The 15187-nt window shown below is 49.0% G+C and overlaps 1 protein-coding gene across 2 annotated transcripts in view; it reads right to left on the bottom strand.

Moving 5' to 3' along the window:
- Nucleotides 1–14910, bottom strand: part of Ngf (nerve growth factor) — a 52566-nt gene extending 37656 nt beyond the window's left edge. The window contains exon 1 of one of the 2 annotated variants that reach the window (XM_052731882.1): nucleotides 14860–14910. The gene's annotated coding sequence lies outside the window, so the exon portion shown is untranslated. Of the gene's footprint in view, nucleotides 1–14399; nucleotides 14533–14859 lie in introns of those variants that run through there. The other variant, XM_052731881.1, reaches the window with a different exon arrangement.
- Nucleotides 14911–15187: the final 277 nt, after the last annotated feature.

The following is a 15187-nucleotide window of genomic DNA, read 5'->3' as shown; positions in this document are numbered from 1 at the left end:
GTGTGCTGATAGAGAAATTTGAGAGCACCAAACCCGTGTGTACCAAGAAGGAGACAGCCCAGTGACAAGGTGGATTCTTGTGAATGAGAAGAAGCCACAGTGATGAATCGGGCTCGGGGGAAGCAGAGATGGATAGCTCTCCTGTGAGGGTAGGACCTGTACCTTCTGAGCCTAAGGACGACAGACAGCCTCATTGTCCAACCCTGCAAGGCACACAGTGCCCAGGCAACTATGAGACCATGTCTGCGGGAAAAATCCATATTTCTATGGACTAAGTCAGGACTAAATTAGGCATGAGTCTCCTAACACATCTGAATTTCATCACCATTATATCACTCTTTAGACCTTGTAAATTTTCATAATAATATTTTGGGTTAGTTGGAGTAAGCTGTCTCCATCTGAGGTGTGTTACTTTAAATCTGCATTAACAGACCAATAAAATGAGGTGTTGGCCAGCTAGTCCCACACAGTCATCTCCTCAGAAGTATCCGGGCAGCAAAACGAACCAGTCATGAGTGCATGTCCTGAGACGGCCCTGTAAGCACAGACCCTGGCCACACAATTTCTTGGATAGGATTTTGGGATGGCTGGTACTGTGTGCCCGTGGCTAGCACCCTTCTTTAATGGGGACCCTACTAATTGCCAATCCCAGAATCTGCATCCCCTAGATTTTGGAGCCTTGGATAGGTAAGCTTGATTAACTCCTTTCCGACTTCCTCTTCCTCAAGTGTCATCATTGCGATGTAGTTCAGGGAACTGACCTGGGTGGAGGGGGAGACACTCTGCCCATCATTGGCAAGGTCCACCGCCATCCCATGTGGTGTTACGACTGTCACACTCAAGTGCATGTCCCTGAGACGGCCCTGTCACACTCAAGCACAAGTGCTGGACAGTGGGTCCAAGCATTTGGAACTGTTTTTCATATAATAATACCACGTGCCACCAACTCCGTAGAGGCCAGTGTGACCGTACAGTGCAGACCTCTGCCTGGATGCCCTCTCCTCATCTCCCTTCCCAGGGTCTCAGTTCCAATCCATATCCTTTGTTTGACTCCTCACAGACAGGTACCAGCATCCTTTCTGTGGTCCTGGAACAGTGGACCAAAGGCTCTTCCCTAGAGACATCTGCTCTTCTCTGGGGCCCTCCCTTCCCCCTCTCCTAACCACCCAGAGCTATATTGTCCCTGTTAGTTCTGATTTGCCCCCACCCATTTCCAGAGTCCTCTCCCCGATGGTGTCATGCACCCTCAGCCTCCAGCTTAGCTCTCTTAGCCTTTTAAAGACTCAAGTCCAAGCTGTCTCTAACTTATAAGAGAACTGCCCACAGACACATAGGTAGCTGGGGGCAGGGTGTGGTTGTCAAGTTCCATTTTAGAACATTGCATCTGGAGGGAAAGATAACCAAGAGCTTGTACTGCTGTCCATGGCCACCTCCTCAAACAGCTGGAGATCACTAATTGCTTCCTTTCCTGACCTTCTGCAGTAAGCCACAACTGTGCCATGCTTATTAATTATCCGTTAAACTCATCTGGCAAATACTTTCTGAGGTCCTACCATGTGATGAACTCTTCGATGAATACAGCAAATCCCGTGCCCTCATTCTCTACTCTTCTGGAAGGAGCAGGAAAGAAAGAAGGAAATTCTAAGAGTACTATGAAATAAACCAAGCAGATGGCAGAAGGGAGTGGCCCGATTTGGTGGGGGTGGACACAGATTTCAGATCTGAGTGGGTAGTGAGTGACATCTAGGCAGAGCTAAATGATGCGCAAAGCTAACCATATACAGATGAATGGGTATGAGTGACCATTGGCAGAAACCGCCTCTACCAGGATCCTGAGATGGTTGCACACAGCGCTTTAAGTCACAGCATGGTCATTGTGGTTGCGGTGTGGCAGGTAAAGGCAGGAGTGACAGGAGACACTGGGGACAGTTGGTCTGACTCATTTAAGACACCATTTCTTCCCGCCAGCATTACTGGCATTAGGAGCCAGACCCCTCTTTATTTGGGGGACTTTCCTGTGCACTGGACCATTTAGCCCTGTCTCTGGTCTCTACTCACTGGAGGTAGTAATAGCCCTATTATGTGAAAACCCAGACTGTTTCCAAGTATTGTCAAATGTCCCCACGGGAGGAAAATGAGCTCTAGAGAAAGAGCCCTGCGGTAAGGTCATGGTAAAGACAGGGTTTTGAGACAAGGTCATACAGCCCAGATGGCTGCAAACTAGGTAACCAAAGATGGCCTTGAACTCCCGACCCTCCTGCCTCCACCTCCCAAGTACAGAGGTTACAGGTGTGCGCCAAGAATGTGGATTTTAGTCTGTGTATATGGAAAGCGATTGGAGGCTGAAAAAGACCACAGCAGGATTCCCACCTGCAGAAATGTCGTATTCAGGGGGACAAGAGCCACAGGGGGGGGGGCTACTAGGGATGAGCAGCTGTGGTGGCTCAGACTAAGTTGGTGGCAGCAGTGGCAGGAAGTGGCGGCGAGACCATGAGGGTGATCCAGCGAGACGTACGTGATAACTGGATAGGAGCAGTGAGGAGGAAAATAGAATCCAGGATAATTTCTGGATCATTCTGTGGGAATAAAATAAGACTAGGGGAGTGGTTTGGGGGGGTCAAAATTCTAAATTTGAGCTGTCCATTAGCTCGCCCAGTGGCTGTGACTGTAGAACAGAAGAGCCTAGGGCCCAGGGGAGAGGTCCAGAGGAAACAGACATCCAGGATCTTAGGTCATGTTTAATGATGGGCAGGATGACATCATCCTGGAAGAGAATGATCTGGAAGATAAAGAAGATCCTGAAGCAAGCTCCAGGGACTTCCATTTCGAGGTCAGGAAGAGAAAGAGAAGGCAGAACAGAGACACAGGAGGAGACCCATGAAGGATGAGGGACAATAGGAATGCTTCCTGTCTCCAGGTCATCCTGGCACCATGGTCACATTTGCCTTGAGACGTCTTCAGCCCGGCCACCAGGTACTGGCGGAGTTCCTCACACTCTGTATCCGCGTCACACCACTGTAATGCCCGGTGCCCACGCTGCAGAGCAGCAGATGACTGCCGGCCGCCTTTCTTGACCCGGACGTGAAGGAAGGTGTGCTAGCAATCTCACTCTAGATGTGGGGACACTGACAGGCTACAGCAATGTACGTCCACCCTGGGCATCTCAAACCCCACCCCTGGTACGAGAACCTGGAGACTCTGGTTCCTTCTGTGGCCTTTCCCCCAGGGCCCTTGAACTTGCCTCCCAGGGCCTGCTTACTGCCTAGGACAGGCTCTGCCCAACTGCTGCCAGAACATCCCACTACTTCCCAGGCTCCTGGGGGGTGGCTTCCACATCGGCTCCTGCTGTTGAGATGGACAGTTGCTCATCTGGGGCCGGTGATACCCAGCCATGAGCAGAGTCAACATCTACCGGAGTCCCACTCTATAGCCTGGGTGCTTCGTACATTCATAGTGTGAGGCCCCCAGGACTGTGAGTAAATATTTTGTGGGTTAGGAAACAGGCTTAGAGAAGTTCTGTGATTTGCCCAATTTAGATGGCATGCGAAAAGAACAGGAGGTTTTTATAAAAAAGAATAAGCACTAATCTCTAATCTCTTAAATGTGTTACCAAACTCAGATTATATCGGAAATTTTCTTTCTTATGTAAAATCTTTCCCAACTCATAAAATGCTACAGGTAGGTTTGCTTAATTTTCTCTAGCACCAATAATGCAGTCAAAACTCTACCATCATATAATTCTACAATTGAAAACCATCAACAGAGTCGAAGTGACCAAAAGAGAGCATTCTGATTTAAAATTACTTTTTCCCTTAATAAAGATACTTTATAAAGAACTTTTTGAGACGTATTTGCTGCTTTATAGGATCCATGCTTCCTGAGACATCTTGTTCTTTTTTGGAAAAATTCAAGATCAAGGACACTAAAAAAACAAAAAAGAAAGAAAGTAACCCACCCCTAACATACTTTCTTTCATTTCCAAGAGCCAGGGATGCTGACGCATGCGCATGAAATCCAGAGCTGGGCTTTGGCGTCTGACCTCTTTAAAGGGGAAACGTTGCCAAGTGTTTTTCACACTTTCACTGTGGACAGCTCAGAAACAACACCCTTGGATCCAGATCAAAAAGAGAGATTGCTTGTTTCCTTCTCGGTGACATGTCATTTCTGGGACAAGTGATTCCACTTGTCGTTGCAAGTTTTAGACATTGCAGAAATAGGCTTTTCTTTCCTCCTTGTGGCACAGAAGAGGTCAGACCGCATTTGCTTTCCCCTAAACCCTGGTGCAGCAGCCAGGAATCGAAACTCATCCTCCCGCCTGGCCCACTCCATGCCAGCTCCCAGGTGCTTGGCTCGGTACTACCCACCTGCTGGATCTGGGTCTCATGGGACAAGCGTCTCTCTTTTGCTATGATTATCACCTAGTGATATGCCACTAGCATGATGTCACTAATGCTAGTGCCATTAGTTCTGCAGGGACTGATGTGTGAGTGGTTAAGAAAAGAGTCGGGTACCCTGATGGAAATCAAAATTACCCCAAGGGCCAGGTCTGTTTCTTTCCTCCTGCCTGTCCCATTGTCCTGCAGCCTCAAACTGCTTGGAAGGAGTGGGTGTCTGGTCTGGGCAGGAATGCAGCCTTTGAGGAGATGTCACAAATAATCCTCCTTGAGTCTTCCGTGGTGAAAACAGTGCCTAGAGGAAGAGCATTTTACTAGAAGAGCTGGAATGAGCCTCAGGTGAGCAAAGCACGGAGCCGAAGGAGGTGAGCAAAGCATGGAGCTGAAGGAGGTGAGCAAAGCACGGAGCTGAAGGAGGTGAGCAAACATGGAGCCGAAGGAGGTAAGCAAAGCACGGAGCTGAAGGAGGTGAGCAAAGCATGGAGCCGAAGGAGGTGAGCAAAGCATGGAGCCGAAGGAGGTGAGCAAGGCTTCTACAAGCCGAGCCAGGCAGTCTATCACCACTGATCTGCCCTCAGGGCCGCATCTTACAGGCTCTCCAGGAAATTGGGACAGTCACCTTCCTGGCTCTAGAGTCCAATCGCAGTGGGGGTCACTCTCTCCTGCGCCCTCCACTGGGAACCTGAGCAGCCAGGGTCAAAGACCAACTGCTAGTTGGTCTGAGGGCAAGGTTAGGTTTGTCTTACCTGAAGTAAGTGTCACCTCCAGTGTTCAAATTGACCTTCCAGCTGCTTCCATTGGGAGAGAAACTTAAACCCTCCAAGTGGGTTATGAGAAAATCTTCAGCCCTCTGCCCTGGTCAGGGATTTCTTTAGAAATTTGACAACTACCAATATTGCAATAGTGTTTCAGCCCTGATATTATTTAAATCTATGTATTGAGGCTAAGGATGGTTTTGTAAGGATAGAAGCTCCATCCAAAATCATGGCACCCACACCAGGACCAAAGCATTTATCCCAGTCATAGGACTAGGAAAGACCACAGCGTCCCTCTGACCATTACCAGTGACAGACAGGTGCCTGGTGTCTCTCACACGACCACTGTTAGGGTCACATTTAGAGGAACAGAGTCCAAGTAAGATGGCGCTGCACATGTGCAATGGGGTAGCAGGGAGGAAGGGAGGTCATCCCTAGTGCTTCTTTGCGAGGTTTGCAGAGCAAATGCAAACGCCAGGGATAAAACCATCCCAGCTCTGATGAAGATGAGTGGTCACAAAGTAGAGGACAGAGGAAAGGACAGAGGAGGGTGTGACAGAGGAGGAGATGCAAGGAGATGGAAGAAAGGAGGAGGGGGGACAAAGGAGGGGATAAACGGAAACGAGGAGATGATGCAGAGCTACACACGTCCCCGCCTTGCCAGGGGCAAGCACAGCACCGGGTACCTCACTGACTTTTGTTCTAATCTGCGCAGCATCTCTGTGATGGGGTGATTATTCTACCTTGTAGAAGACATCAACACTTAGAGAAGCAAGGTTACCCAAGACCATACAATGAGCACAAACTGAACCCCCCAAGCTGGCTGTTTCAGAGCCCTGCCCTTTTCTATAACATTCTGACACTGTCTTCTATACCAGCAGCTTTCAACATTTTTTCTTTTTTAAAAAAAACTATAGTTCATAGTTTAAGCAGAAAATATTTCCCATTGTCAGCCTGTCTGAACACTTGCACATGTACAGGAGCATACAACCGAAAACAAGATTTCATTGCTTCTTCCAGTGTGTATTGGTTTTTAAATCGTTTACCCAAATCTGTCTATCCATCCTTCCTCCCTCCCTGCCTTCCCCTCTCTCTTTCCCTTTCTTTCCTTCTCCTCTTCCTCTCTTCTCTCCCTACCTCCCTTCACATTAATGAGAATGGTACTACTAAATTTATCTCCCGGTCTGCCAACAGGTCTCACCCTGTATTTTGAAAAACATCCTCCTTCCTCTAGACAGTTGATCTGAACTGTTTCTCGGCCTTCTGTTGGTCTGGGTGGGTGTGGGCAGGGTCTTGCACTGAAGTACACTGCTCATTGTGTACTCTGATCATCCCTCTGCCAAGGGAACATCATTAATAAAGTATCTCAGAAATCAGAAATATCTGACAAAGCCACTGCTTGGAAAAGAGTCAGCCCAGGAAACCATCCAGAGGACACAATTGCTGTTCGCAGGCTCCAGTGGGCGATATTTTAGGCAGTTGATGCATGCTTTTCTGCAAAAGAGACTATTTCCTCTGCTTTCAGAAACTAAAGAATTCATCTGCTCCATCGGGCCACGTGCGGTCACCATCTAACAATAAATGCTAAAGGACAAGAAGAGGCCAGGGCTTGTGGGACTCGGTCCTTCCACAGCAAGAACAGAATTCTCTCTCTCAATTCTCAGCTTCTGAAATTGGACTCGTTTTAGGGGTGTGCATCTCCCACCTTGGTTTAGGATTTGAGGATGATTCTGTCTGATGCTGAGGGGCAGTGGCTGGGTTGGCCGAATCAGATTAAGTCATGGAAAGTGAACTCCAGGTCAGGTGTGGCTGAGCGCTCGTCAAGCCCGATGAGCTGGGGACTGGTGACTTCACTCTAAGAAATGTGCGCAGTAATTGAGAAAACATGTTCCTGTGATGTCCTCACGCAAAAATCCAGATTTGCGAATTTTTTTTTTTATTCCTAAGAATTCCTTGAATATTTTCTGTGCATGTCTGTACAGACTCCCGGGCACAACTTCTAACTTAGTATACTATATATATATATATATATATATATTTTTTTTTTCTTGTGGTGGCCTGGCTTTTAAGGGGTGGGATTCTGAGGGTGGGTTAGGCAAGCAGCCACAGGCCCTGGAGAGATGTAGAAAAGGGGAAGAGAGCCTACAACCTCTCATGCTTTCAGGGGCAGATAAGGCAGGGCAGTGTGGGTCCTGGAAAAGCAGCTAGCTGAATGCTGGATTCTGAGAGGGACCCTTCAGAGTCAAGCCAGCCCTGTCTTCACACTACCCTCAGCTTCTCACAGCTGCCCCCACACAAGCATTAGCAGCAAAGTGCTGAGGTGGCAGAGGGCTTCCCAGCCAGTGCCTGTCCTCTGTAGCTGGAACTCTGATCTTCTCACAGATGAGGGAACTGAGGCTCACTGTGGTTAAGTGACGTGACCATAGAACTCAGACAAGGTGGAACAATACAAAACCCATTCTGATGGACTTTGATCCTGGACTTCCTTAAAACCCTATAGACCTCTCCAGAGTCTTCAGGGATCTCCTGACCCTTCACCTCTCTCCCCTTTTGGAGCTTAGGACTACAGATTTGTGCTTTTGAGGTGATGGTAACTACTCCAAAGGTGAGAGTTTAGATCAAAAGATAAGAGCCTTCTCATGGATTTTGTTTGAGCCACTGGGATTTATTTTACCCCCTAGGCCTGGAGACTGAACCTAAGGCCTGCCTCTGACCTCTAACCCCCCTTTACACTTCATTTTGAGTTTCACTAAGTTGCCCCGGCTGGCCTTAAGTTCACTCTGTAGCCCAGGCAGGCCTTGAGCCTCTGGTTCTAGTGTTTCAGCCTCCCAAAGAGCTGAAATGACTGGCTGATGCCACCAGGCCCAGTGTGGTGGTTGGAATGAGAATGTCCCCCATTGGCTCAGATGTTTGTTTACTTAGTCCCCAGTTGGTGGTGCTGTGTGGGTCGGTTTAGAAGATATGGCCCTGCTGGAAGAAATATGTCACTGGGGATGGGTTTTGAGGTTTAAAGAGCCACACGGCAATCCCAGTTCACTCTCTGTTTCCTGCTTGCTCTTGGAGCCCCCGCCATGCCTGCTGCCTGCTGCTGCTATCATGATGGACTCAGCCCTCTGGAACCATAAGCCAAATAAACTCTTCTATAAGTTGCCTTGATCATGGTGTTTTATCACAGCAGCAGAAATGTAATGAACCCAGCAGCCTTGTGGGGACATTTAGACAAGAGAAAATAATACATTCAAACTCAAAGTTTTGATTATTCAACCAGTTGTAAATTTTTGGCTCCACTGGACCTACAATCCTGTCCCCTCACAGTAGAGCATATTGCTTTTAACTTTCTGTGGTTCCTAGTCCTTTATGACCTGACTCCTGTGTATGACCTGGTGAGCCTCAGGAGCAAGTTTTCTCTTGCTCCTTGTTACAGAATTATGTGCCTGTCACACGTCTCCCACAGTGCCCTGCTGTGAGGAGCATATTATCAAAAATGACAACTGAGAGAAGGAAACCAAATGGTAACTGTGGAGGCAGCAGCTGCCTACCCTGGCCTACACCTGGGAGCATGTGCTCAGCTGCCATATCCTTCTTCCCCCTGTAACTGTGACAAGATACATACTATCTTAAACATGCAGAGGAGTTGTTATGCAGTGAAGGGAACCAAAACACCCCTAAAACTGCCAGAAAAAATGGCAATTCTCAAAAAATGCTTTATTTCAAGAGAAGAGTCTAACATTTTCTGACAGCAAAGTCTGAGGAGAAGTTTGGCTCCAAGAGAAAATTCCAGACAAATACCCACCAGCCTCTTTTTGCCCAGATATAATGAGGAAGACAGAATTCAGAAGATGAACTGTTTGGCTGAAATTCCATCAAAGTGAGAATGTTAATTACACAACATCCCTTCAAACCCAACGATACAAATGAGTAAATTCCTAGAGAAGACTTCAAGGCCATCAAAAGATTTCTTACCCAATCCCCACATACAGCAAAGTGTTTTATATATATGGAGACACATGAAGCTCAGAGGTGATGCTGTCCTACTCAAAATGAAGGCACTACAAAGGGGGGTCAGTCTTCCTAAAGTCCAGGCTCTCTTCACCCTCCACACAGAGCAAGAGCTTTAGGGAGGGAGGATCCTGTTGTGCCAGGCTCTTAGGTGTTCCAGCCACACCATCCAGCAGGGCTCAGCAGGCAGAGCTCAGTGATGTAGACCTTGTACACATGGGAGGAAACTGGTCCTTTGGGCCTCTGCTCTCCATAGAGTACTACCTCCTTCTCTGATTAATTAGCTGAGCATCTTTCAGGCAATGCGTGTGTGTGTGTGTGTGTGTGTGTGTGTGTGTGTGTGTGTGTGTACATATATATATATATACATATGCATATATATATATGTGTGTGTGTGTGTTTTATATTTTTTTGTCGAACTCGTGATCATAATGCAGAAGGAACCTGTCCCTCCTGGGATCTCCCACTTGCCCCAGAGGATTTAACACATGGTTATTCACAGTGATGAGACAGTATCTCCATTGGCTGACCTCTAAGCTAGGTCTACTCATATCCAAAAATGGGGTATCGTTTCACCAGACTGAGCAGGGAAGAGTTGCAAGTCACTTCATGAGTAACGATGCTTAAACCACAGAGCTGGCTGTAAACCACAGGACTGATGTGACACTTTCCCCTTCTCTACCATGGCCAAGCTGAGTTCTTGCCTCTACCAGGAGGGGCTGTTGTCTCTGAGCTTTCTTAGGAACAACATGTAGAGCACCAGCCTCACTACTGAAGGAACAGCCATAAGAAACAGGAGAAATCGGCCTTGGCCGTGCAGGAAGGCTCCCTCCCATGTCAGTGACTTACGGGTGAGCAGTGAGGGTATGCTTCTTTAATATCCTCCAAGGGAGCAAATACCTTGTGGTTACTGGGAAACTATTCCAGTAGCAGTGGGCTGTAACTGCCCAGCATGGGATAGCTTCTGGGCCAAACTCGGGCTGTGCATTCCAGTCAATCATCGCCAGATTCAGTCACTCATCGGGATTCCACCTGCACAAGGCACCCAGGCCGTGCCAAAGCTTCTCAGGCTGCTAGCTTTTCACATAAGTCCCGACTGTCTGACTCTGACTCACACCCCTACCAATAAAAAGACTTGCGGCACGTGCAAAAGGGTTGCCAAACTCTTGGGCAACTCAGGAAGCGTTGTAGCTAGCCCTACCTGACAGATTCTTGTCATCGGATCAGCCTCATTTGTCATCCTTTAAATATCCCATACCCCACACAAACACCGTGTGTGTGTGTGTGTGTGTGTGTGTGTGTGTGTGTGTGTGTGTGTGTGTGTGTGTGTGTTGTAATGTCAGGCATTTTCCTCTTCCCTCTCCACCTTATTTTCTGAAACAGGGTGTCTCACTGAACCTGGAGGTCACCTATTTGGCTAGACAAAACCAACCAGAAAGTTCCCAGGATTCACTTGCTTCTGGCTCCCTGATGCTAGAACTCCAGGCTCCTGACACCTCACCTGGTTTTTTAGATGGGTGCTGGGGATTTGAACTCAGGTCCACACGCTTGCAGAGCAAGCACTTGGTCAGCTGAACCACCCATCTCCTGGTCCTTCTCTTTTTTCTTTTGATCTCATTAAGAATTGACTCTGAAATCCAAGTACCTCCACATTAACTTTCTCTTCTATTTCTACTAAGTTTGGGGTAAGTAACAAATGTATGTTCCAATACACCCTCCAAAAATATTCTTTTTATCCATTTGAACTATAAATAAACAAGAGGTTCTATTTTTATTTTGTCCCCAAGGAAAGTCTTGGGGCAACAGGTGAGGATAACGTGAGCTGTTCTGTTGGAGAACGTCAACAGTGCTTCAGGGAGCATCCCTTCCACGCAGCATGGCTAGCTTATTCTTTCAAATGGCACATTATTGATTCTCATTTACCCTCACAGCTTGCCTAGTTGTATTCATTTACTATCAACATGTGCTCATGTTGTATCAAGTGCTGTCAGTGCCGGGGGTGAGGGGATGAGGCTTCCTGCTTTAGGGACGGCACCCCCTACTGCCAAAGCCATCCCTTTAACAAGGAAAGGAAGGACTTCCCTCAGTGCTGGGGTCTCCCTGAACAGGTAGCCTGCCTGTGCTCTCAACAGCATGTGGCTGAGGAAGAAGGTGCCCCGTTCTGATCCCCCCACTCTTTCTGCTTTTCTTCTCCTATGGGCCGTTTGCAGTGAAATTCCAGTCACAGAAAGCAGAGGCTGACACCTGGCAGGATCATAACACTGAGGTCCCTTTTGATGGAGGCACTAAGTCTGATATGCTGATACTCAGAGGACTAGGGCTTCTGAAGTCCCAATTCTATGACTGCATCATAGATGCCTTAACAGAAGGGCCTGGAAGAATGACCTTTATTCCATTCCCAAGGGAATTCTTAACTGGAAGCACCATTTACACATGGAGGCAATCTCAGCTGCCATCATGACTTCTGACATTTGGTAGGTAAGGCAGGGACACTCAACTTCCTGTGTGTATGGCGTGGCCACACTTAACCAAGGACTGCCCTGATGTGTCAATGGCTCCATTGACAAATGGCATCATGCAATTCACTACTCAGATTTCATGAGGTTAATGACTTGCTCACAGCCACAGGCCTTTCCTTTCTTACAACTGAAAAACCACCATTGGAAGATTACTCAAAATACAGGAGAAATTAACCAAGAGACCATCTCAACATTTAAATTTGATTCTCCCGATATCACCATCTAAGGCCAACAATCTACAGAGATTCCTCAAAAAGCATTATATTGTCCACAGAAGAGCAGAGAAAACACAATAGCCCCCAAGCAACTGTCCTCTGTGATGGGTCCTCATTTTTCCAGTCCCGTCTAAACTTTGTGACTGAAGGTCTATTCCCTTTAGCTCAAATAGAAACATCTCTACCTTATGCACACCTCATTGGAAGGCCAGTGATCCCAGAGCCTCATTTTCTGTGTTTTATGCATTGGTCTCAGAGTCATCTTAGTCTCACTATTTGGAATCAGGACTCATAACCATATCCCCCGTGTCAAGAAGCAAACATCCAGGAACCGGGCAGGAGGGAGTTGGCTTTCCTCTTTATTTATCTGTCTGACATCACTATGACACAACACTAATTCCCTCAGAGTTAATCTTAGAACTGGCTAAGCTTGAGAGCCACAATGTGTAAGACACAAAGGTGCCAGTCAAAGAAGGAAAAGAGACACTTTCTAGAAACACGGACCCTTTGCTTCTCAGCTAACCAGAGACTTGGTGCATACCCTCAGCACACCTACTGCTTCCTGGCTGTGGAAGCCTGCTCCGGACACTGAGGTGCCTGGGAGTTCTTATTAGGAGAGGGCAAATGGCCAGGTCTCTGGCTCTGTCCGTTACGGCTGTGTGGCGTCTAGGCACAGCTCGGTTACATTCCTAGCAAAAAAGAGCAGTAACTATATTCTCTGCGGTTTCCCTGTAGCTCCGAGACCCCGTGCTCCACAAGTGAGCAGCTGTCAGGTTCCGCACTCGGTTAGAAGTGTGTGATTTTCTCATCAGCTGAATCTCAGTAAGGATGAGAAACTTCCCTGGGGCTCCAGCCCTGCCCTGCCCTGCCCTGCCCTAGTCTCCATGCTGATGTTGGCAGCTGGGGCCCCCTTTCTGGTCTGGGCACAGAGCTCTCCCTGAAGGAGAATGGAGTGTGGGGCCTCATCCTTTCCTCTCTCTGCCCTCGGGGCATGGGGGTTGTGAGGTGGGTAACAGGAGAAAGGAAAAACCCATTCCTTGCTAAAGGTTAAAAGCAGAGAATTGAGGGCCACCAGCCTCAGGATGACTTTCTGATGGGTCTGGCCTGCTTCGGGTGACTGTGCAGGGATGGCAGTGGTTTCAGCTGGCTATAAAACCCTCTGACTCACTCCTATGGCCCTGTCAAATCATGTGCCCCATGCCCCAGAGACCCCGACTTGCTCTGTGTGGTACCCCTTAACATTTTCTCTTGGAGGCTTCTTTTCCCCCCACCTGTCTATATCCGGGGAAATGACGAGGGAAGGGACAGAAGAATATGGCATTAACTCCATCCTCCTTCCACTACTGAGTTCAAGTCTTCTGTATGTCAGTACCAGCCATGCTGGCCTCATCCCCCCTGGCCATGCTCTCTTCCGGCCGCTTGTCCCCTGTCAACCTCTGGGAATACTATTTATGATGAATTAGTATTCACATGGCCAGGCTGACGCATGCCTTACTCAACAGATGAAACCCATCGGGCTTAATGTGGAGTGTGACTCTGCGGAGGGAAAGTTTCATTTGGTAGGGAACTGTAACACCAGTGAAGAACGGTGGCAGGGGCCCACTGTACTACCTCTGCACTGCTTGGAGAGGGAGAAACAGACATTTTCAACCCATATAACACAGTTTCGGAAGTTCGGGACCCTAGGGAGAAGTTATTGGGGGGCCCTCCATGCCAGCTGAGCTTGCAAAGTTCCGGTGGCCATGCCTATGGGGAGAGCGGATTGGCACGGGCAGACAGAGCAATACCAGGGGGATGGATGCAGGGCAATACATCAAGTGCCTTTTCTCCAGGGTTTCCACTGGCCTCCCATGACCGATGGGGCAGAGGCACCCAGGAGAGCAGTATTTTGGTTTGCAGCTGGGAACGTGCACTGAGTTTTCCTTAATACCCACAGCAACCAAAAGACTTTGCTGTAATACACTTTAATGCACGAAACACCCATAAATTATCCTTCAAACTGCTACAATTTCCAGCCTGGAACAACTTGGAAAAACCAGCCTAGCAAGCAGGCGCTTCTTGAATCTCTGAAGTAAACCTGACAAGAAAGGTCAAACCCAAAACACCTTCCTTAAGAATCTCCGAAAGTTTTATGAAAGCAAGAACATTGTAATCAAACGGAGCTAACTAAACCTCATGTTTACGTTGGCTTCAAGTTGCAACACCCTGACCCCAGAGTCCTCTCTCTCCCTCCCCTGAAGCTTCTCTGTCTGAACCCAAGAGCGCCCGCTGCCCTTCCCAATGCCGGGTGCCAGCCTCTGCCACACCTGGCAGCAGACAGCTGAATGTACTGGGTGACCCAAACAGTGGGGCTACGCCTCTGAGATACATAGCAGGCCCCACAGAGGGCCCTGACGCTCCGGACCTCAGCACTTGAAACTCAAGCTCCCTGAATCAACCCCAGGCACCCACAATCTATGTTCTGAGCCCTGCGATAAGCACCAAGCCTAGCGCGCCCTGGGCGGCTGGTCCTCTTACCTAGGGGCAGCGTGGCACTCTCGGGACTCTGCGCACTCCCCAGCCGGCGCGCTCTGCACTCGCCCTCTACCGCGCGGGCTACTGCTCCGCCACCCCAGCGCGCTCGCAACGCGCGCATCCCTCTCTCCAGGCTCTCTTGAGCGCTGTCCCCTTCTAACCCGAGAGCTCAGGCAAGGCAGTGCTGTTTCTGCAGGCGCCAGTGTTGACTTTGAGACTTCTAGACATCCTGGGACAGGGAATTTCACGACCAGAGAGACCCTCGCTCCTTTCGCCTCCCTTTCTTGCCCACGAGCTCGCGTCCCTGCAGCTATTCCGGACACTTCTTTCAGGGCTGCGTTTCAACCCACAAAATCTCGCCAGACAGGGATCCGCGCATACCATCCCAAGAAGACCAGTAACCCCGGCCCGCCGCACCGCGCTGCACCCCTGCCGGGGTTCGGCTCAATGCAGCCTGACTCACCGATGCGCTCCCCTCCGGCTCCCGGCGCTCTCTGCCGTGCTAGAGCACAGAGCTGCTGTAACAGGCTTGTGAATGTATTTAGCCCCTCCTCCCTCGCTCGAGTCACACCCTCTCCAAATCCTGCCCCCTACCTACCCCACCCCTCCCTCCCTGCCCCACCCCCACTCCCAGCCCCGCACCTGCTGTGACTGGACCCAAGGTGCCAGACTGCAGGGGTCCTGGAGACAAGGGATGGATAGCTCCAGGAGGGCTGGTGAGACCTAGTCAGGAGAAGACAGGGAAGGATTCAAACCTTCTGAGGTCAAATGAAAATGCATGGGTTCGCAGT

The sequence above is a fragment of the Peromyscus californicus genome, unplaced genomic scaffold (assembly GCF_007827085.1).
Source record: "Peromyscus californicus insignis strain IS unplaced genomic scaffold, ASM782708v3 Scaffold_9__1_contigs__length_137607984, whole genome shotgun sequence".
Taxonomy (NCBI): Eukaryota; Metazoa; Chordata; class Mammalia; order Rodentia; family Cricetidae; genus Peromyscus; species Peromyscus californicus.
This window is presented reverse-complemented; position numbering and strand designations above follow the sequence as displayed.